The sequence below is a fragment of the Manduca sexta genome, chromosome 6, assembly GCF_014839805.1.
Source record: "Manduca sexta isolate Smith_Timp_Sample1 chromosome 6, JHU_Msex_v1.0, whole genome shotgun sequence".
Classification (NCBI taxonomy): domain Eukaryota; kingdom Metazoa; phylum Arthropoda; class Insecta; order Lepidoptera; family Sphingidae; genus Manduca; species Manduca sexta.
Genome location: NC_051120.1, coordinates 562,827 through 587,638, shown reverse-complemented (window position 1 = coordinate 587,638; position 24,812 = coordinate 562,827). Strand labels below are relative to the sequence as shown.

General features: G+C 42.6%; 1 protein-coding gene across 5 annotated transcripts in view; it reads right to left on the bottom strand.

The window, feature by feature from the left end:
• Positions 1-24,581, bottom strand: part of LOC115440931 (RNA-binding E3 ubiquitin-protein ligase MEX3C) — a 38,025-nt gene extending 13,444 nt beyond the window's left edge. For 3 of the 5 annotated variants that reach the window (XM_030165448.2, XM_030165451.2, XM_030165450.2), the window contains exon 1: positions 24,485-24,581. The gene's annotated coding sequence lies outside the window, so the exon portion shown is untranslated. Of the gene's footprint in view, positions 1-7,667; positions 7,739-24,450 lie in introns of those variants that run through there. The other 2 variants (XM_037447410.1, XM_030165449.2) reach the window with 2 other exon arrangements.
• Positions 24,582-24,812: the final 231 nt, after the last annotated feature.

Genomic DNA, 24,812 nt, shown 5'->3' with positions numbered 1-24,812 from the left:
ACCGCCCGAGAATGACTACTTTAGTCATATTCTATTAAGCTTCAATGTATTGCCAAAGGCTGTGACTCCAAATTAGTTTATTAGTTTGATTCCGCAACTCGGCCTCGTCCTATTTACGCCACGTCGCCGCACTCGCGGTCGTGGCACATCCTGTGGCGTGCGTGCGCATCCGCCGACCCACGTGGCGCCGTCACGATGGAGTTTCCGATGTTGAACACCAAAGTCACTTGCGAGCCGGATGACATCTAACGCACAAATTACCGTCATTGCAAAATAACACGCGTATTGCTCTCATGTTCATTGTGCTGGTATGAGCTAATACAAATTGCTTCCTCGCTGGTTGCCGAACGAGAGGCCGCGACCTCCGTGACCTCCGCGCGATGTGTTACAGCAGCAGCACGACTTGAGGGCTGCGCCGGCGCATTGCATAAACGGAAACTTCTCAATCTGAAATGTGTTAATGTTATGCGATTTGTATGTGGCAGTGAATAATGTAATAATGTAAAGTGCCGTATTGTTTTCTAAATAATAAACAACAACGTAACGATGTCCGTCGGCGCAGGTAAAGTTACTCAAAACCTTTTCGCGAAATTGTTGCCGCAACAGTAGAGTGAAGGGGATGTATTATATTGTAAAAGGAAACTTGCAGAAACTAGGAAAAGTATTAACAAAGGTCTTTTAAAATATATAAATGAAGAAAGAAATGACAATAGAGCTCAGATATATTGTTACGATAAATAAAATAGATGTTGTGCTAACATTTGCTAAACTGATTGTTAGATAAGAAAACAATGCGAGTAGTGAACGCGAGCGCCCAAATGCTTAGACAAAGCGGGGACAGAACGATCACTCGCAGCGCCGCCTGCGATGCACAGAAATAACGAGATAACATCTCTCGCGCCGTGAGACTTCGAGACGAGTTTACATAACCTGCGTAACACTTCTGCGAATGTATTCTATAACTGAATGGCGAGACGAGAAGATCGCCCACTTGATGCGCGATGGTTCCAACTTCAAACAATAGCCCAACATCAAGACAGTGCATTACTGTTTGGCACTGCGTTCGCAGTAATATCTTTACCTCCACTTCAATGTACTGAGCAAATAATACACTCAACTGCCCGTTGGTAAAGTATTGCTAGCGAGTTTACATAGAGTAGCGTGCGCTATGGCACTAATTGTGGCGGCGCAGAAGGAAGTGAGACATTGTCGCGTGGAGGGAAGTATGCGAGGGGCGCTGTAGATAAACATCGCAGCTGTTACGTGCGCGGCGCTCGCCGTGAGCACACCCGGCTACTGTAGTACGTATTCAAATGTTTTGTGGTCAATTACTCTTATGGTATCAAATGTTTGTAAACAATTAATTATAACAGCGGATAGTGACTTATTATCTAGTCATTTCATTGTTAGTGGAGCCCATAAAGATGCGGTTTTGGGTTTGTCTCCCATAAATTTTTAGTTTTTTGAATTTAAATATACTCTGATGCAGATAGTCCATTCGTTCTACACATAAAACTAATTACTACATTGGCTCTATCGTACTTGTTGTATGTTATGTCCGGCGGGCGGCGAGTCATAGGGAGCGGTCACTCCCGGCTAGAATGCAGAGCTGTTGTCGCCCACTCGCGGAACAAGCAGCGGTACGACACAGTTTGCACAACCGTCAGCATTGTTTCTGATTCAATTACTTGCTCAGTAAGAACAATAATTGCATGGGCTTTACGTGTGTTTCTAAGAAATTCTCGCCATTCGATTAGAGCGGTGTATACTTAAACTGAATTAAAAAGGAATCTGACTATGGTACAGTACATTAATACTACGTAAAGAAAATCAATAAACATAGCGTCTTGGCCTATTAACACAAGTCTCGTATCTCGGATACCAACAAATTTTCTGTATTTCGGCGCAATAATAACAAAACCGGAAATAGACGTGGATTCAACAATCGGTCATCGTTTGCACAGCTTTCACCACGCACCGAATACAAAGCTTGTTGCACCTCGAGGGATGTCAAGGATATGAATAATTTAGAGAAGAGCCGAAATATGAAGGAAGCGCCGTGTTGTCAACCAGTGTACACTATGTATGTCACAATTACTGTTACCAAATGTTGATTACCTCGGTTATCAACATTTGGTAACAGTAATTGTGACTTACATAGTGTACACTGGTTGACAACACGTCGCTTCACTCAACGTTGTAGTACAGCGTCGGCAAGCGCCGCTCGACGCCGCGGTGCTCGCTCCACCGCGCACTCATTATTGCTTTGATTGTATCATTACTTGTCATGCGCCTTCTCAAATTACCCACATGTAACCGCGCATGTTTACTCGCTCGCGGAATGTTACATCACTTGCATTTAAAAGTAACCGCGTCCCTGAGTTTTATTACCGCTAACAATTTTTTTTGTTTGCAAATGTTCATATTATTGCAAGCTCCATATGATGTGTGCCTCCGTTTAATTAAGTGTCTGTAGACGGTTAGTTAATTATGTAGCCTGTCATTGGAAATTTTGCGCAAATCTGTTTAAGCGACAAAGCGGCTCGGGAGAAATATTGTAGAGATTGAGAAGTAAGTATTAGAGGGTACTCATTAAATATGTTTCAAGAGCTATCAATTTTAACAGTCCTAGTTATCAGTGATTCTATTTGACAGCTTAACTTTCAAAACGATATCGATGTAAACGACTCGTATGGCGCACGCGCGTGTGAGCCGCGGCGAGGTAATGAGCGGGCGTGCTAATGACACGTTTCACGGGGGCTGTTAGTTAATGACGCCGGAGTCTGTCCGGGCGCCAGCAATCATCCGCCCCTTCCTGCCGCACGCTTCGCCGCTCGTATTCACGGATTAGTTACGTGAGACAAGCTGCCAAATCCCTGCCAAGTATCAGTATCTGTTCTTCGATCTTGCAATACCGAGTATAAACATTTTAGCTCGTGACAGATGTTAATTGTCTTCCGACGAAATGGCGAAAGGTAACTGGCGAATAACAATAATACAATGTAAGAACTTAATTGCGAGACTCGTAGTTAAAATGAATTCTTGTCATACGGTGCTGGTAGGTGGCATGTAACTGAGGAAGTCGACTAGTACACTAGCTCGCATCTGTAATGCCTTTACAAGTTTGTACACGCGGTCTTGGTACATTGTACTCATGAGTACTTTCTGCAGCTAATCGCAAACTAATGCGAACAGCTAGTTTTGTTGTGAGTCGCCGCGTCGCGATGTTATATGTGACGTAGATTGCGTACTACGAATAACCGCGCACACTTGCGATAATTATGCTATGGCAAAAAATGTAAAAGATACAAATTACAAAGTTAGTATAATTCCTTTTAATTTGTTTAGATGTGTGTTATTGAAGTGTGAACTCAAGTTGTAAAGGTGACGACTGACATTGTTGTAATTGCAATGACCACACGAGGAAAGCGTCGAAAATATTGATGTTTAGAGCGCGATCCATCGTGAGTCAGGCTGATCGTGATCGATAACGAGGTGCCGTGTAAGGAGTCTGGGGGTCAGCACGAGCGAGGCCTCGGCGAAGGTCGCCACACATGGTGGTGGAACATTATTGAGGAAACTCTTCAGAAGATGTCGATGAAGAAAATATTATCAACCTAAGTACATAATCTAGATATAATGTCTTGTATCTATCCAGGGAGAAAATTTAACAGTGTTTTAGGAATGTATTTACTGAGTGTAAGTAGTGCTATGAACGAGTCGGCGCAAATGTCGCTTGACGGGTGCCGACTGGCGGCACAACTCGCTCGTGCTGCGGCGGATTGGAAATACCAGTACCGGCGAGAACTGGGTTATTCCGACAGAACTGTTAAACGTAACTATAACGTGGACCCTTAGCGAAGCACGTTACATAACATGCCGAGCTGTCCATGAATAATGTATGGCTTATTCACGCCGTCATAATGTCACGATTAGTATATACAGAGTGATCCTATACGATGAAACACGACCTGCCGTAAACACTGACCGGCACGAAGGGATTATTATACCCTCTAATTATATTTGATTCAAGGAAACTGATTTTTAATCTACTATTATAGAATAATACGTGTTTGTAGAAAGTACAATGCAGTTATAAGGACTTTCAGACATATTATATATGTATTTCAATACGGCCGAATTGATCAAATACTGATTGTTATTTTAGAGTTCATGTCGTGATTTCGAAACCATGACTTCTCATCTCACACTCGTATGACCCGCGCCAGGGTAACTAACATTTATTGCAAAAACGACCTGACCTCAAACGAGTCAACTATTATTGTGCAATAGGTCATTCTCACTGTAGAACAAGCACGTCACAGTGACGAGGCGTTCGCGTTTTGTGAATTACGAAGTTTATTCGATACGAGCGATCTTGCAGCGAGCGGCATCTAATGTAGTGCCTCGTGTCGCAAACAATGCGCGCCGCTTGCGACACGCACCTTAACTGGACGCGCATAATGCGACATGGTGTGCGTTTCATCGCAAATTGTCAACCGAGCTCGGGCGAGACCGCGACAGCCGGGAGTGCAGAGGTGATCCATTATACTTGCATTAAAGCTGTTTTAACGAGTGTGACACAATACTTCGGCTGTGTGTTGTGTATTACACTGCATGTTATGTGGGTTGATTAGTTTTGTACTTAAAGGAATTGCACCTAGAAAATCAAACAAAATATGGATGAATATATTGAGATCAGCGATGTTTCATTCACGCCACTCGCTTAAATGCGGTATTCGCGGCTTTTCTTTGAGAACTTTTTTTTGCCATGCAAATATGAAACATAGTTTTAACGTAGAATATCATCTTCCTACAAGGGCTAAAAAATACTAAAGTTGGAAATTAACTGCACTATCTGTACCGCCAGCTAATGATTATCATCTAACCAGCGTGGTCACCGCGAGTCGTGCCACTTACGACACGTTAGGAGTTAACACTAAATACGAGTAATTACAGTGGCTTGTTATTGTCATAAATTGTAATATAAATAGCGAAGCGTCATTCGTTGTAGGTTAATAATAACACAATACTTATTCAGTTTTACTTATAAAAATTTCGCAAACCTATGTTTAGTTAAAACACAAATTTACTCCATCAACTGTAAGTCAAAACCCGCCATCTTGCCTCTTAATAAAGTTTAAACTAAACCGGTGATGTTTATGACAACTATTTAAGCAATTCTTAACCACCATTTAACGCTAAAACAAGTTTATAAGGTTAATAAGTAAGACTATTTCTGTATAACCAAACATTAAGGAATCACATGAAATTCCACTGCTTAATACGAGTATAGGCCTCTAAAAAAGATTTGCAGACATATCCTTCAAACCAAATCAAAGCACTGCTGCTCAACGACAGAGCTGTGTGACCGCCCAGAATTTCGCCTACGAGTTATCTATGGCATAAAGCCCCCGCTTTAAACGATCATGGACGATATGTGCTTTCAACATGAAACGATGCTACACTGTATGTACCTTTACACTGTATTACGATGTATCAAACGGGAAAGGTTAATAGCTATTGCGTCCTCACGCGAGCGCCGCGGATTACACATCGATACCGTATTACTGATATTACAATATCCAAAAGTGTCTGTAATAGGTAATAATCGAACGGTTTATTACGACAGCTATTAGGGTCGCGGCGCGAAGGCTGTCGGGCAGTAATACTACACCCACGCTTACCATGAATTGTGACATTATCCGCAAGGACAGCGGTACCGCTATAGTAGAGGTCTAATCATAGTGTTACACGGCAAATAATCATTCCACATATTGGACTCAATTTAAACTTTGGTGTAATAATTACATTGTTAAACTCACATTTTGATTAATTACCCATCGAATCTAACATAATACCCGCTACTAAACTAATGACGTGAGTAATGCAGTTATTATGCAACATTTAGCATCACGCACACTGGCGCGTCTCTGCGGACATAAAATGCGCTACATTCATATTGAAAGGAATTACGACGAAATTAATAATCGCCGAGTGTGAGAGCTGCGCGGCGCGGCGGGTGCGGGGTGCGAGGTGGGCGGGGCGCTGGAGGAGGGGTTGTGGCGGAGTTTGCACAACACCCTTTCACCGCACACTGACCCCAGCGTTGAATCACGGTAAAGTAAAAAAACCCAAAACACGCGCCCTTTACTCTACGCAACCTCCTTTACTTAATGTATATTAGCGTCGCGAGTCTACATATTTGGAGTGATTGTTTTCTTTCACTTCTGTCATCACTAGATGGAAGACATATAAGGTGATTCCAAGGGCAATCATAATTTGGGGCTTTATCGTGAAAAGCCATCATTGACGACTGTGAATGACATTATTAAGTTTGATAATGTATTACGAATAAATTACCTTAGATTCTTGTATCAACATTAGCCATAACTCTACGTTATTGTAAGAAGTCTGTGAGGAGCGACCAACCATCAGGTGACTCACTTGTGTGTTCGCTCTCTGCCCTATGGTAATTGATTGCCGCGGGCAAAGCGTTGTATACATAGTGAAAGGTACATCGCTGCAAGGGCGTTACGAAAACAGGATATTTAAAAGTTATTTAAAGGTTACGGAACGAATTAATATCTGTGATCTATTTCGGTTAAGTGTTGCATAGAGGTCGCAGTTAATTTGTTTCTGTGACCTTTGTGAGGAATTAACGCGAGGGTCTCCGCGGCTTACTCGCGGATTGTGCTCGTGGGCTGAGCTCGTGCCAGTGTAGCGGGGCGGCGGCGCCGTGTGTAGTAGAGCGGGGGGAGAGATGGGTCTTTCATGAAAAAAAGGAGAAGCGCGGATGTGAAAACAATTTTAATGTATTCTATCGCCCTAAGCAAAAAGGACGTTTCTGAATACATTTGTATACGAAGAAAAACAAAGATAAATATCTATAGGTACATCTTGTATAAATTAAAGTGAAACACAGAATTATACTATGGTCTACGATAACTAAGCTATTCATGTCTCCTATGTGCCGCATCCCTCCGTTCTATAGTTCTTGTCAAACAAACTAACTCGTTTTACGTACACTGTTCCTACTAAACAAAGTAAAGTTAAATAATCAAAGCATGATTCAGACGCGGCCTAATATCGCCTCACGTACAGCTGCGGTTATCGACTTTAGGAACAACGCGAGCGACCACGCGCCTTCAACAATAATGCCGTAACGTTACGCCGAAAGTGTTTCACGAGTTAATGTTATTCTAATTGGCACGTTGTTGTTCAAATGTGCGGTATGATGAGTATGGAACCCGCCGCTCGACCCACTCGCGCACTTTCTAACGCCGCGCGAGGAGGCGCCCGCGACCCTTATGCAACATGGACTGACCCACTCCGGACTGTCTCTCGCTGTGGCAGTCACCCCGGGGTGATATTGTGTCCGTGACAGTAAATCTGACTGTCTTAAAGCTTTGGTTTCTCTTCTATAAATAATTTGCCGAAAATTCTCGATTTATGAACAGTGCTATTTAAACTGAGGTGATAAAATTTTTGCTCATTTACTTCAACAATAAAAGTCAGTGTAATATTTAGATGTGTTATGAATGAGCACAACGCAAATACTTTTTTTGTTTCGATGGATATATTACTGTAAATGTACGCGAGAGTGTGTATCATGCATTATGTACTCCGGAACAATGTGTGTATTCTGAATGAAATCAATACGTTACCGAAGTTGACGGAGCGGTCGCAGCGTGCGCTGTGTGGGCGTCCGTTGCTCGCTATTGATACTATATATGCGATTATCACACGACGCCGCTTATAAACAAAGATTTTAGGTAAAGTCGCGGCAGTGAGCGGCGCCGGGGGTGCGGGGGTGCGGGGAGGACGGGGGCGAGGGGCGAGGGGCACCACCGACCACCGGCACAAGGACGTGCGGTAAAAGTCCACCCGCTCGAGAAAAATCAGCTGTTGTGACTCCCGCAAGAAGAAACATGCGGAGTCTCTACATCGTGTACCGAGTGTGTCGCTGCGAGTTGGACGATTAGGTATGTGTTCCAATCTCTGTTCAACCTTGTGTTAAGTGGAAGTCATAAATCAAGAGCGAGTGGCACGGGTGGCGCAACACACGAGACAGCGACCTGTGAGACTGTGGCGCAATGCTGCCATATATGTGACCAGGATAAACGGATACTACCGTCTTTACCCTGTGAAAATGCCTACTGTGATACATTTATAATACGCTTATGTGCTGTATGTTATTTATCAACATCGGAGTCGAGCGCGAGTATCCAGTATGCGCGAAGAACGGGCGGGGGTGGGGGGCGGGGGGTCACGGAACACAACCTTGGAACAAGCCCGGATATAAAGCCGTAACAATTACTGGAACACGCACGTACGGGGAGTTCCGTTTCTTGACCTTTATCTTGCAATTATTTACATATTGCTTGGCGAAATATTTTAATAACTGACGTTTTACGAATGTCGCACATTTTTAAGGCCTGCGAGTCTCACTTGTAATTTGTAATGCATTTGTTCGGAGCAACGGCGCTGTAAATAACGTATCTATTATATTTTTATATATATTTATTCATTAGACACAAAATGGGTTACAAACGTTAATAGTCCTGTTTCCTAAACGAAGAAAAACTTATAAACGAGTAGAACAGTTCCTTCCCTTTTTATTTACCATATTATATGACCAATACTAAAAATAATTTAAAAGTAAAACATCTATGTCACAAGGGTGTGAGGAGGCGCGGTGTGTGTAGGACGTATAATATGTGCAGGCATAGTAAGGGCGGCGTAGGGGCGGCCCGGGGGCAGTGCGGGGGCGGTACAGAGGCAGAGAGGAGGCGGGTGGTATTGTCACAGCTTTGGTGTGAACCAAGCGTGCCGCGCGCGCCCACGGAAACTATTGTGGACGTGGAAATATTCACAAAGCATGTCCGAAGGGCTGCAACCTGCGGGCTGTATGCACACGTCGATGCAGTCTTATTAGAATTACTTTCAACGTGGTCGATGACCTGATTGATGCAATCTCAGTGTGGCCTTCATTACATTCGACTCAGCGAGCGAAAAATTCCATTAAGACATATTGTTTTAATTACTTTGTATCGAAAGAGATTAAAGAAGTTATAATATTAATAAATAATATCAGCCCTGTATTATATACTGGCCCGATTAGGCCTTAGTCCACCACGCTGGATTAGTGCGAATTGGTAGACTGCACACACCTTCAAAATTCCTATAGAGAATTTCTCAGGTATGCAGGTATCCTCACGATGTTTTCCTTCACCGAATATTCGGCGATAATTCACAAAGAATACACACATAATCTTAGAAAAGGCAGAGATGTATGCCCTTGGGTTTTGAACCTGCGGACATTCGTCTCAGCAGTCCGTTCCAGACCTAACTAGGCTATAGCCGCTTAAGAAGTTGTAATGCAATTAAATATATTAGATAATACTCGTTACATGTAATACGTTCATATAAGAGACCTGGTCCAATAGAAAGTTCAACAGGTCGTAATTACCGACCTCATTTTTACACATCCGTTAACAATCACATTGAATGCCTGTTACGCGAGTTTAACGACAGCGAGGTAGGCTTTGTGACAAGGAATATGTATTTTTAGTGACGAGTGACCAAAAAGACATATAAGTAAAGGGTTAAGCCATGAAAACGGATCAAGCAGCGAGTGGCGCGGGGCGCGGCACGACGGCGCTATCTGCACTGCTCGGTGTGCATCCTTCCTATTCTCTTGTATATCTCTTTCGCTCACTCATCGCAGATACAAAACAGCTTGTGGTGCCGCTCGGGCGGCGACTACGTGGATTTGCCCTTATTGTTTGCAAACTCAATACATTTTAGACACCTATATTCGTATATACTACCAAATTAAACATATTTTATAAATATTAAAAGTAAATTAAAACTAAGTAATAATTAATCATTAGAAACTTCACAGGAGTGATACGAAAGACATCAACGCGTAACAAACGTAGCAAGCGTAGCAATGTGCTACGATTCTTCTACGAGGTATAATAATGCGACATAATAACGCAACTGCCATTAATAACATATAGTATAATAACATTTTGATAGTCCTCATCGTATGCCAAACGTTTACACTGGTATGTTCTATCGTAGAGGTGTGTCACGTAACCGCAACGCATTGGGGTCGCAGCGGTTGTTACAATCGCGCGTCGAGAGCGGACGAGCATCGCCGCGCGGCGCGATGATGGGTACTCTCTCGGCGCCGGTCGCCGCGAAGTTATTAAGTAATATGTGCGGTGTGGCAACCCTCGTCCGCGGCTAAACACTTCGCGCGCAATCAACTTTTTGTACATTATCGGTTCCTACGTGCTGCGCGAGGTTACACAACGCACGACCACGCCGCTCGCACCACACATTCTAGACTGTCCCGCCCGTGCTACTATTTAGATCACATTATGTAAACTCTCTCCTATTGGTCTACTTCGTAGGTTTGCATCTTACATGCCACCTACTTATATACATTAGAATTTAAAGTTCTAATAGGTACAAGCATTGTTTATTAGTCGCTATGGTTACCGTATGCTAGTGGGTTGTTCTTGACATTACGATAGATAAAAAAATCTGCTACTATGGGTCTTTTCCATCAGCCGTGGGATTAACTTTAAAGAGTTAACACCGCTAGAGCAATATAACCATCGCTAATGAGTGTGAGGTCTTCGGAACTATGACTTACTTTCGCTGATGACAAATACTTTGGTATAAAGATACGGGTAACATGTGTTGGTGCTCAATAAAAAGCGATCTTTAACAACTTTGTATTCCACAAAATATTAATAAAGCGCGATATTAAACTCAATGATATAGAACTAACCGGTTTATGTGTCTGTACACAAGCGCATCTATGTGTGTGTGTGTGTGTTTGTGTTCAGTCTCAGAATGTTGCGCAACTAAATCCCGCCACGGACATCGCAGTGTTACGAAACTACTTAACATTTTTAATCAATCGAGCTTGTTTATCACGAGTAGCACTCATACAAATTTGATAGCATTAGATACGATTAACACGTGGATAGCCTTGTGTATGCGTCTGTATTGTAATGTTTATTTTTCCACACTCGTGCGCGACGCCGTCTCGGCTCACTACGGCTTTACTACAAACTAATTGTTCAACTAAAATAACTGTAGCGATTCACAACGGAAACAAGATCTCAGCCGTGAGATTTACACTAGAGCGAAGCAATGCAGTTCTATGTGAGAACTATCATATAATTTTCCTATATTAATTTTAATGTGCAGCGTGCCTGCTTTGCAGTTAAATCCAAGTGTGTTTTAGGGCTAAATGCTAAAAACAATATGACGTGTTTACTGAAAACATTTTATTTGTTTCAAAGTATTAGAGTAACTTTCTTGAGTAAGATTGTTGAAGTAATTTCCAAAGCGAGGTCAAACGGAGTTTTAATGAGCGCAATAGAGAGTAGATACGCACTAATAATAGATCAGTAACATTTCTCGGGCATCCTGCGAGCCGCTCCGAGCGGCGTGGTATCTCGTCCCTGGATTAGTTCCGTTAGTTTGTTTCGATTCGCGCGCGTTCGCAATGATCGATTAGTTCCGAGGCGACGCGACATGCGGAGGCCGCGCTGCGACCAGCGCACGCGCCACCACAGCCTCCGAGAGACATGCACGGCCTAGATTCACTATGCAGCAGTACCTGCACAAATAATTTTGTGAAGTAGTGTTGAGTCGCGTCAAATTTATCTGTTTGAATCGTAATATATTTGGAAAAAACAAATTGAAGATATCATTCCTTAAACAATTTTTATAACTTGTTGAAACGAGTGAAGTGCAATAACATTATATTACATCACGTCACCGACGGCAATCTGTCTTGTTATCATTCAGTGCTCGGTCTTAATACATAATTTTATTGCAATTTTTAAGTGCTGTTACAAAACAGGGTGAGAGCGGTCGCGAAAGAGAAGAATAAGAGCGGCTGTGGGCCGGATGCGAAAATGAATGCTGTTAGTGGTATTCCGTTTATGTAAATGTATATTAAACTGTATGACGTATCAGCATCTGTGACGAGCGATACACGCGACACATGCGCCTGCGAATAAGGCGATGTTATGCACAGAATACGCAACGGATATGGTTAATCACGAGCAGACCGCGCGGCGTCGCGTACGTCCGTGCCGCGTGTGTGAGACGCATTTGCATTATTAGTAAATAACTGTGCTGCAGTCATTGATCATCAGGCACATGAGGGGCGCCGCTAGACGCGTCGAGACTTCACGTGGGAGGACCGACATGGAGACTGCTTGATGCGAGTACCTACACACACTGTTGCGTCATAGTAATGGAATATCAAACATCTGATAACACTACAGTGACGTTGTCTACTTCATGTCAGTCAATTTAATAATATTGTTGTAAAAAGGAAAGAATCGGTTTGTTATTTAGGTTTGATTTTAGAACGAAATTTTTCCTTTCTAGAGCATATAAAAAACGTCGGGGAAAAATCAAAACGTAACTTTTACGCCTTGACAAGGATATCGACCTCTACGTGGGGACTGTCTTTCACTACGCTCAAAATCATCTATGGAGCGACTTACTTAGCTTGCATTACATACGGATCACCTGTATGGGCCGATAGGGCAACTATCGGTGCTGTGCGCAGGAAACTGCTCCAGAGTCAACGATTGGCGTTGATATTCTTGTGCAAGGCGTATAGAACTGTTAGTACAGAAGCTTTGCCTGTCCTCGCGGGTGTACTCCCTGTCGATTTGGAGGTACAGCGTCGCGCCGCTATGTATTACTCAACCAGAGAGGATGGAAAAAGTTTCTTACGTCTCGCGAGCTCTTAAGAATCGATAGACTATTTAAACCGCACACTGATGTACACAACGAGTTATTAAATGAATGGCAATGTAGGTGGGACTCGTCTTCGAAAGGGCGTCATTTATATAAATACTTTCCGTACGTTCGCGATCGCCTAATTAAAACTTGGCTAGAAATAGATTACTGTGTATCGCAATTTCTTACCGGCCATGGTAATTTTAAGGGTAAACTGTTCTCATTTAGACTGGTTGATTCTCCTGCGTGCCCATGCTCTCCACCTGGTTACGAGGTTGAACAATCTGCTCATCACGTACTTTGGGAGTGTGGTCTCTGGCATGAAGAGCGCAACATCATGTTAAACAGTATGCAAATAACATCCGGGGTTGTATACTACATGGACCTTGTTGAGACTAGACGGAATTTCCGTGCTTTTCGGCGTTTTTGCCATGCCTATTGTAATCAAATCTAACAGCTCATGTGATAGGACCCTTTCATTTAATTTTATCCGTGGTGCTTTATAACTAGCTTATCTAGTTGTAAACGTCCCTATCCTTGAGGTTAAATCGCCTCCTTACATCATGATTTTGTCACCCGCATTGCTCTGGAGGAAGTGGACAATTTATATTTCCAACTCCTCCCTATTTTTCTATTTGATTAATTTCGTTGCGGGATAATGACATATTAGTTTTCCCTGAGACTCGCCGAGCTTCTCTGCTCGGTGTCACAAAATGCGTGCCACTGCTGATCCTGGCTTACAGGAGTTGTAGTGGTGGGTGTGAGGGCGGGAAAGTCTCTACTTCATGTCAGAGGTAGCTGACGCGGTTAGACGAGTCCTGGTGCATGTGGTGACATTATCAATAATAGTTGGACTACACCTAACAGTCACATGCACACACCTAAACCTACATAAAATTCTGGTAACTATGGGAGTCCTTCAGAATATTTTTAAACTTAAAGGAAATATGTACGAGTCATCTATTTAACAATTGAACCCCACTGGGCACACATGCTATCAAATAACAAGTCATTGCTGTATGCTAGGGCCATTTTATACAACTCTGTCGTTTTGACCTTTCTCGTGGCTTTAATTTTTATAAGACAAGTGTTGTATAATCTCAGCGGAGTTAGATAGCAGCTGACGAGCACACAAGCACAGATACACACTGGCACAGATATCGGCGCGGATCGCTCGCTGATAATCCGCCGGCCGACGTGTGACGTAACACTCCTCACACCGGCCGGCGCCGCCCGCACCGCCGCGCCGCCCGCACCGCCGCGCCGATGCACCTCCGCGCCCCTTTCCCTTTCAGCGACCTCCTTCCGACAGCGAAAGTAATGCCTCGGTGCCGCTGTGACGTCACACATAGCTGTGTGTGTGTACGTGGTGTACGTTTAAGGGCGTGGATGGCTCGCGCGAGGAAAGTTCTAGATCGTTTAAAATGAAATATAGATGCGGCAACATTAAATGTGAAAGGGATGCATTAATAGGATTACAATCTTATTAATGCATCCATGTCGCTATTGTGGTCTGAAGTAGTGGGCAGAGATGTAACCGGTTGTTCACTGACCCCGCGCATTTCATACTCTATAGTTACTTATTATAAGTTATTTCTTTTATACATACTAAAAACTCAAAATATTTTGTATATGGAAATTTCTTTTTAATAATCACTGATATTTTTTTAATTTAGCAAATCATTTGAATAATGATGCAAATGAAATTGACCCACTTGCATGCAATTAAAAAAGTAGCTCAAAGACGAAAGTGTTACGTTCAGAGGTTAGTGAATTTATAAACCGATTAACCAGATTTGTTTTTTAACACTACGACGAAATATTTTACCTTCACAATATTCAAAATGATAACGTTTTAATATTAGAGGTTTACGTCTATTTACAACATTTTAAGATAATATTATTATCTCCTTTTGTTTTTTTTTATAATATTGTTTTACATATTTCAGTATTAGACTGATAATACTAATTATACTACTTTTAGACAAAATGTAGAATCCAATGCCCTAATTCCAATAATAGGTTTGAGTAGACGATCTGTCGCGTGTCGGACGAGTGCGGCGTGACGTCACTAGTACTCCGCTCTCCTCTCGCCGCGCTCAGCTGGTATCAGCTGTTAATAGCCAGCGGTTAAATAACTCTCACACAAAAACCGCGTGACGCAACACCGCGCCACAGAACATCCAGCACCGAGTGTGAAACAGCCACCGCACCGGTGCCAGTAATTATTAGCGAAAAATAAACAATTGCATTACTAATGACAGCGGGTTTTAATTACAAAATCGAGCGAATCTAATCGATTGTTTATTATTTATTTCCACGAGCACGACGTCGACTTGTCTTATTAGGTGTTAATAAAACTAACAAATCTCAAAACATAACATTCAACCGCATGAGATTTACATATTTCAATATTAACGTCAGCATAATATTTTCACATGTAGAATGAATCTTAATATAAATACCTACAAGGTGACGAATGTACTTACGTAGAATCAATTTGAAGCCTTGAGCTGGGAGTGTTAAGACGTGATTTATCAGGTCATAATATTTTGTGTGTACTTGTGGTGCGGGGGCGGTGCGGGGGCGGGGGTGTAAAAAGGTCTTGGCCCGACCTCAGCCGAGTGTCAGGTGTTTTCGCGAAGTTTTTTGGCGACGCTTTTTGTATTCGGTAATTGGTACAGCGCTCGGTCACGGAGCACGAAGGCCGCGCGGTGACATACAAATTGGGAATAAATTACGGTTATTATACGCGACCCCGGCCGACAGCGCTGACTCAGTAATATCTTTTGGATGGTTTAAATTAATTTAATCTGTGCTCGCGTCTTAAAACTGTGTTTAAGTAAATGTTCTTATATTGTCACAATTATTTATAAACAACAGCCAGAAAGGTCTTAAAAAGACAATACGTTAATAATATGATTAGTGGAGCAATAGGATAATTTATATAACTGCAAAGAGCTCATGAGGCGCATGAGAAGCTTCAGCTGTTTCCAAAAAGTTGGAAAACAGAAAGCAGCCTTCATGTTACGTCACTGTACGCTACATTTTTGTATGTCAATGTCAACCACACGACATCTGACCGGTTCACATTATCCGTCAGTGACATGTCAGAGTTCATGTCAATGTCGCTTAATGACGCCCGTGATATGGCAATGCGACAATTATGCGTTACTTCACGGCGGGAATTTACGAGTCTTTGTATAAGCAGTGAATGTCAACAGTCGAAAGTAAATAATTATTTAAATGTTACTTCTGGAATGTGCGCGTAAATATATTGGTTCACAATGTGAAGGGGCTAAATAGTTTGAAAACTTACTTACCCAATAGACATATTATTATAATTCGTACAAGCCGTACTGGCCAGGTTGTGTAGATGACATCTTCTTTTATGCGTGCCACCCGTGTGTGTATGTTATATACAAATATACCCGATACTAACAGCATGCAACAATATTTTCCCCTATTTTTTCGTGATGTTCCATCTATATAATACACAATCAAAGAGTTGTAGCGAGCTCTTCTAGCTGTGCCCTCACCGCGCCGCTGGGTCGAGGTTATAGCCACAGTACAAGGCTCCGCCGCCGAGACGTTCAATGAGCGCTCTAAACACCGCAGCACTCGTGTTGAAACAAAACATCGTCTGCATCATCAAATAACTGTCCGGTATTCATCAAATTGTTCTTAGATCTTATTTCCTTTGTGTCCGCTTCACGACGTAATGCACAAACATTACATAGTTTACGTATACAATACACAGTAGACACGCATGCGATTATGTGGAGGCGCATTTTTCCGGCGCGTTCCGTTGCGTCGCGCAGATGTTTCAGTTTGCGTTTGTGATAAGCGCGTGTGAATTACGCGACGATTACCTCACTACGCGGCTCAGTCGTGTTTGCTGAAGCAGTTAGCGGTTAGTGGAGCGACTGTCGCGTACAAACTGCCGCGCGGTGTTCTGTCATGTATTGTACATATATACATCGAAATCACACGAGGGCTTCCTCACATCAGTCCACTATATTTGCTGTGATTTGAATGCTATTCTAAGACAATTAGCAACATAATGATAAAATCCGTCTCGTATCTTTTTTTGTAAATAGAAACCGGCATGAGGCCTTTATTAAATACAAATGGTATTTCTATAAATTCTGCCAGTTGTGAATGGTGTAGGTGTCGAGCGTCATTACATTAACTGTACAATGTTCGTGGTAAAGTAGCATTTATAGAGAGGCTATTTATATTAGAGCCATGCTGTGTATGTGTTCGTTCGTAACAGTATTGAGTGCAGCAAAGGTCACGAACATCTGCCCCAATGCTCGCGAGGATTTGACCGTCACGGACTCCTGTGGCACTCCGATGTGGTGATGCAACCGCTGACCTCCACACAAGCTCGTGTGTATGCGTGGTATGTACTCCACATGCAACGATGCAACTTCTCAGTCAATGCCTTCTTCGTCTAACGGTTGTATGTCTTGAGCTGTGACGGGAAGATCCTTAGTTCGATTCCGAGGCTGGGATACGTTTGCTACTTTCAATATTAAACTTAATCTGCTCGGAGTGAACTAATTATACCGAAATACGGCTAGGGGTAATTATAATTTGATTGTGTGCCCTTCTGACATGTACGCAGGTCCGCGCTGTGTAGAACTCCGCAGTAATATTTCTGTTATATCTGTATATATGGATATGTATTGGAATAGAAGGGCACGGACGGCGCGACAGGATCGTAGTGGTGTTTCGTGTAGGCTGTTTCGTTGTGAACAATATTTTGAGAAATACTCATAATTATTTTATGAATGTTGTGTGTGCCTGTAAGTGGCATGCATATCAGCCAATTGTTTACTTACAATGTTCTCTAGACTTAAAGATATACATGCTGTTGGTGTGTTTTATTAAATAAATAAATAAATATAACGAAACACTCGTCAGCTCGTGCTACATCACGTGCCGCGGTTGTACAATATCTGATACTGTGTTTTATACGCACTTCATTTTAGTGATCTTGTGCAAATTATGTATATATATAATCCTATAAGGCAAATGCGAATTGCAAATGTCACTTCTCTGTTTAGAGTTGGCACTAGACGCAGGAGTTGACTGTCTCCCGCTTTGCTTCCTTTCAATTACTATAAAGATTGCTGCAATGTCATCTAATTACAGATTCTTACATCAATATTACATAGACAAATGTCAAACACCATCACTTTGATTACGTATAAAGTTTCCAAATGTTTATTTTGGAAGCACAATCGGGTCACTGGGTTTCGAACATTAACCACTGAGGTGATGGAGCCACGCGGAGTCTTCGACAAGATCAAACACGTAATAACGTTATATGATTATAGCATTTTACATAACGACAGTCCATTACTTAAATGTAGTTTTTATGTTGTTTGTGAGTTGCTTCACATCGACACGACGGCGGGCGACTAGCGTGGCTTGTCTCACGAGATAGCAACTGTGGGGACACCCCACATTCAACAAAACGTCCGTACGACATTACAGAAAATATAATAAATAAAACTATTAATGTAAAAACCACACCAATTTTCCGATTCTTTTTGACAAATTATTTTGAATATTTGAATAAGTTTATAAACCGATCAGCGCTCTATAAAAAAAGAGTGCTGCCTCAGAAAGTATAACTTACCTTTTCCCAATACAACAATACTTGCGATCGATCCATTATGTATGCATCATGTATCATAGAGCAATCATTGCGAGTCGTACTTGTACCCGGTTTAAAGTCACTTTGCATTCATAAGCATATTGAGCTTAATTTTAGAATAATGATGGTTATGTCATTGAGTCTCGCTGATCGCAAGAGTTGCGTCTGCTTTTAATTTAGCATCTCTAGTTACACGCTTGTCTCACGCATCACCGTGGATGCAAAATTATCGCGACACAGTCGAACATTACGTGACACCCGGCCGCTCCAGTAAATGATTAAACTTCTGCAGCGGCTCCGGTTGACATCTCTGGCTGTGATTATAACGTCGTCGCAACTATATTTGCGCGTCGGCAGCGTGACGAGCCACGAGCGATTGTAGGCTCTATGGCCACTCATAATGTTTGAGATTTATCATGTTCAGATGATATCGAGCGCGCAGTATAATCATATAACTTAATGCCGTGCGTCGGGCGTACGGACATTTCCTTATGTTATACAATTATTTTTGTGTTGGATTATATGAATACCGGTTGGGTCTTTATCCTATGAGACTGTGATGGAAATGATTAGGTTATTGGATGTTTGGGTGGGACTTTTTGCCCAAGATTAGAAGATAAGCTGTTATAGTTAGGAAGGCGCGCGGTCGCTTGAGCTAAACTATTGAGTACAAAACACAGGGGTGTTATTTTATCCTATACGACCCGCCCCGGCTTCGCACGGGTGCAATGCTGACTATTTAGTGGATGTTATTATTATCCATATAAACCTTTCTCTTGAATCACTCTATCTATTAAAAAAAACCGCATCAAAATCCGTTGCGTAGTTTTAAAGATTTCAGCACACATAGGGACAGAGAAAGCGACATTGTTTTATACTATGTAGTGATATGAGATAAATGTAAAGTTCCCAAAATCAATAATCTCTACGTTGATTGTGACGGAACGCGTCTAAATAATAGCCAAAGTGTAAGCAATACTATTAGTAAAACCCAATTAAATTATATCCGAATTTATTATCCGTAGCGACAATCAGAAGTGGTCGAGTGGCGAAACTGGTAAGTTCTGGTTGTGTTCGAGGTTGCATTATTGCCAATAACTTTATTATTTAGGTACTTCTTATTACCTAATAAATTCTTTTAAAACTACTGCTTTAAAATATGCGATTGTTCATTGTCATTGCATTTTAGTTTTCTTTCTGGACTTTAAGTGCCTTTATTTTTTAGGCGAAAGTCACTGCAGTATCTCAGATGGCAAGTGAAGTATGAGCCGAAGATTGGCATTGTATTTTAACCCATTCGTAAGTTATTTAAATGCAGCACACAAATACATAAAAATTATTTATAGCTATGAACATTGTTCAACTTCAAATATTAATAAAGACGTCGGCGGGGGGCGCGATGGTCGCGTAACGTGTTGTATAATAATGTGCGAGTGACGAGTGTGTCACGACTCGAGCAGTAGTTGCTCTGACTATTACAAATAATAAAGGCAAGCTTAGTTATAATTCTAGAATATTCTGCAGTGGTAAACAAAGAGTTACAAAGAGAAAACATTAAGATAAAATTAAATTACAATTACATTACAAATTAGAATTTAAATATGCGGTAGAATCTTTCCGTCCGGAGAAGAGACAAACCACTTTGTGAACCACGTGTCACCGTGTGGAGATATTGTTTTCTGCACCGAGTGCTGTGTGAGCGGCACAAGTTCAAGGATGTGATGCGCGCGCATTGTTTGCTCATCCTGCGCATGCGCACTGTGCGCCGCCCACTTTGTCGCGACTAGTGCGCGAGCGCCCTGCCTGACCAAGATCACGGCCACGCATTGTTGTCTTGCGCGGATTATTGTATTCTACAGTTAGCGGGTGATTTTTTTACATAGTCGAGTGAAAGAATTAGGAGCTTCGCTTTAAGTCAAATGGAATAGAGATATTAACTTCAACCAAACTGACTATTTCTTATGTACAAAAAGAAGTTCGATGATGCGGACTCCGCGGGTGGACTCTGTGCGCTTACGCTAGCATCGCAGACATTACATTGAAATCAACTTTTGTATTAATTTCATCACATCGGTCTACTTGTCAACAATGAGGTGATTGTATGCATTGTGTGCTTTGTGTGACTGCGAGTTAACAAAACACCTAACATCGAGTATTGTTAATAAAATTATTTAATTATAATCACAAACCGAAACTCGGTCGCTGACAATGCAATTGTAAGTTTTCTATTAGTTTTCAGAGACCTTCGCGAGATCAGTGTTAGGTGGCGGCGACTTGTCGGTTTGTAAAGTTGGTAGCGGCTGTAGCGCTATCTAGTGCTCCAGGCGCTGCGCTTGCGCAATCTGCACTTTACTAGTGCAATCGCCTTAGCCAATAACGGAAGTGGTGCTGACCGGACTCGCTGCAGTCTTGTTGGGGTCGCGACCCTCGGCGCGACATATGCAATATATTTGACAAAAAGATGCTAACTTTAAAGAGATTGTGTTAAATGTTTATACGGTTCGCTTTGTTTTGTTTGTTTGAGTTAAAGTTTGAAAAATACACGTTATTTGTAAAGACGGCGCGGCGTCGGCGGCGCGTGTTACCTGTGATCGTTTGGTTTCTTTGAGTATGTAGCACGTGCTCGATATGTCGCGACGCACACACACATATACACATCGTGATACTTCAGACGCTTCTACGTGAAGATTTAGGACACTATTGATATTTACGACAAATGTTTTATAATATTATATCCACTTCTAATATTGATCAATTAATTAATGTACAGATATTTAATTTCATATTAAATTTGCTTTTGTTATTTATAGTGACTACGCATTGCTTAATTTACGTGGAATTGAAACATTGAAGTCTCAAGGTGGTTTATTTGTAAAATGCCTGACATTTAATTGTGTCATAATTTTTTTTGAAAGTTGTTATGTTGGCAGAGGTTTCGTTTTCCGCGGCTATTTTATCATAAACTGGTTGACATTATCTCAAAAAATAAGTTTATGCGCAATACTAAATAATCTGTACCCCGATTATGTTTTGTTGTTTAAAGCATTGTTTAAAAAAACAGACGTATTTTTTGCAAATTGTGACCTCTGCGAAGAGGTGTGCCGCCCTGATCTCCTCGCTCCGCTTGTGAGGGCTGTGGCCATGGTCAATGACTCCTGCAGACGATACGACGATCTTTCGAGTATATTCGTATAATTATTATAATACAAGATTGCATACAGACGAGAATATATGCAAAATTCGAACACGTTTACATAATATTAGTAAGTGATAAATCATATACAAATATTTGTCGTCTCGACGAGTGCTACTGGGGAATACCGCCATGTGTATACATGACGGCGCATCCACGCTCACGTGACTAGTATCTGTGGCCTTGTGCTGTGCCAGCAACTCAATGAGTCGACTAACACAATATTGTGTATCTACTAAAAGAAATGCTTATGATCCGCGTTGAAGTCTTTTGTACTAAAATATGCACACAACAGAATGCTGCCTATTGTATAGTTACTTAATAACAGAAGGTTTCTGACTGTATCGAACTAGTGATATATTGTGAGACAAATTAAAACTATATTTGGTTGCAGCAGTATATTGTATCATAATTGAGCTGGAAGCGGCCAATTAGACACGTAACAAGTTGCGCGGACGACAGGGCGTGGCGTCGCCGGCGGTGCCTCTACAATGTCGTTACTAGATAGGAGCTACACTGCAGGAATGTTGATTCATTTATCCGAATCATAATGACAATATGGACTATTAATACATCGTCAGCGAACAAGCAGTGCGTCTTAAGGTGGTTTCGGTGTTTTAGAATGTGAGGGTCATAACTCGGAACAATTTATCGCTGACGTAGCGCATGGAATTATAAACCTAACTGACTTGAATATTTACTATTCTAGTGGTGTCTAGTCCAAATCGCGAAATATGCGCGGTTTCCTTTGTTGCAGTATTTAAAAGGATGTTGTATGCGAAAGGATGCCAATATCAGACCAACTAATTAAGAGTCGCCACAACATTATACGCCAATTAACAGATTAATTACTGGAATAAGCACGGTATCCCAGCGCACACAGATTGTAGCGGCGGCGCCATAGACTCAGCTTCTAAATACCGATTACTTTTAATGACAGTCGGCTCCGCATTACACAATCGTTGAGCTCCACAATTAACTCGTTTTCGGTAATCATTGCTACTTGAAAGTAAGTTTGTGTAGAGTGGTGCGTGACGTCACACTGCAGCGCCGCGCTCCTCCCAGCACGCACCGAAAACGAGAGATTCATTATGTGGGATCTGCGCACATGACCATTGCAGGTGGTACATGATAAATCTGAAACGTCTAGTAGTTTCTACGATGAAGGAGCACACCGCCTTCCTCCCCCGCATGCTCGCGGATCACTGGCCATGTGTGTCGCACACTCCGCCATACGACGACATTGCAACTGCATTACACACAACATTCCTTAGCTTACAATGAGGCTCGCTGAAGACAAGTGTAACTGTAAGTACAAGCGCTGACGCCGCGTGACGTCACGACCTGCCTAAATATCTTGCTGCAAATATGCGCTATTGTACTCATTGTTCTGTTGATCTGATAACTGTCTAGAGATAGTTTATACAGTTGACAGAGAGACTTGTTGCATCGCGAGATTAAATCAAAAATACAAAGTGTTGCGTACAATACGACTCAGCTGTACGGCCACATCTCGTGCGAACTCTAACATCAGGTAACAAACTATGAAACTACTAAAGTATAAAGGTTTAATCAATGGTATATCCTAATAATTGAAGCCAAGTTCCGGTTACAAATAGAGTATATGTATATATTAGTAACACATAGAGTTAGTAAATATTGATAAAAAAACAAAATTGCTGCGTCATGTAGTTATCTAACAACGATATTATGCAGTTTGTATTATATTAGTAGTCGAAACAAATCGCGACCTTAGAAAATTCTACATTGACTTCCTCAGGGATGCATGCGCATTGCGCATGTGTAGGTGCAGTGCCGTAAAGGATCGAGCGGGACGGTATACTTCGGAATACCTTAATTAAATAAAAGATTTTCGATACCTTTCAATTACAGTAACTAATATATGATTTTTCGGCAATATAACTTTTTGTATTGACTTATTCATTTTTTATGATAATGTCGCTAGTCTGAAGGATGCGAGTGCAAGTGCACGGCACTTGGCGAGGGCCGAGGGTGATGGTGAGAGCAGGAGGGAGGGCGCTAGTGGCCTGACCTCAACCTTGACCGTAGAGTTCGACCCACGAGCGACCCGCGCTCGACGTGAGCAGATTTCAACAGTGAACCGGAACTAAACAGTTGTAAAAGGCGCGCAACATAACGCTCAACACAGGTCAATTCTGGACAGAAGAGTTATGTAAAGTGTAACAAATGATACAAATACGTTGAGTGCTGACTGGACACATAGGGGTTGGAAATATACACAAGAATGACATGCATGTAATATATATTATTACTATAATAAATGAAAACATGCGGAGGTAAGTGGTGAGGTGACCAACAGACCGCGGACGCGGGACCCAACGTCGTCCAGCGAGATTACGTAACGAACACTAGAGCCGCCGCCACGTGCGGGCGACGCGCGACGATACAGTAACAACAACAACAACAAGCAACAATGTGCGCCGAGTACGGCGCGTGTGTGAGTACGTGTGGCGGCGCGGGCGGCGAAAGTGTTGGCGCGAGTCGCGTGCACCGCCTCAGCCACCGCTCTACATTTACAACACTAGTGAGTGGCAAAACCTCGAGTTTCAATGTTATCGAAATCGATTTTCCACGATAACTTGGTGTTGAAACTTATCCAATGTCGGGCGCGCAACCTCGCGTCGTGAGGCAACCGCCTTCGGGGCGAGATCTGCGCCAGGGGGTGTGTGGCGCGCGGTCGCGCAACGGCGATTTCGCCGGCGTTGCGCGAGCGCGCGTTCTATTGTGTATTGTGTGTATGTTCGTGCGGGTACGTTACCGAGTAGCTGCGCGTCTGCGGCGTGGACACTCACGGCGGCTGCAGTGGCGCGGACGAGTGCTCCGTGGACGCGTGTGAGCGAGGAGAGCGCGCGCGACCGAGTGCTGCAGTCGCCGCCGCCGCCGCCGCCGGCGCCGCCGCGCCCCACCGCGTCGCGTTTCCCCGCACCGCACTACTCCGCACCGCACCGCCGTGACTTCTCCGACTCACCCTCGGATTTTCCTCGAAGTGTTTTCCGATACATCTGCGTCGGAGCTTTCGTGCACGCCATAGTTTATACTCCCTACACACGCCGGGCAGCGGGTCTGCGCACGTGTGTTCTGTTATTGACAATTTAGGCACTTTCATTGCTCGGTGTTGCC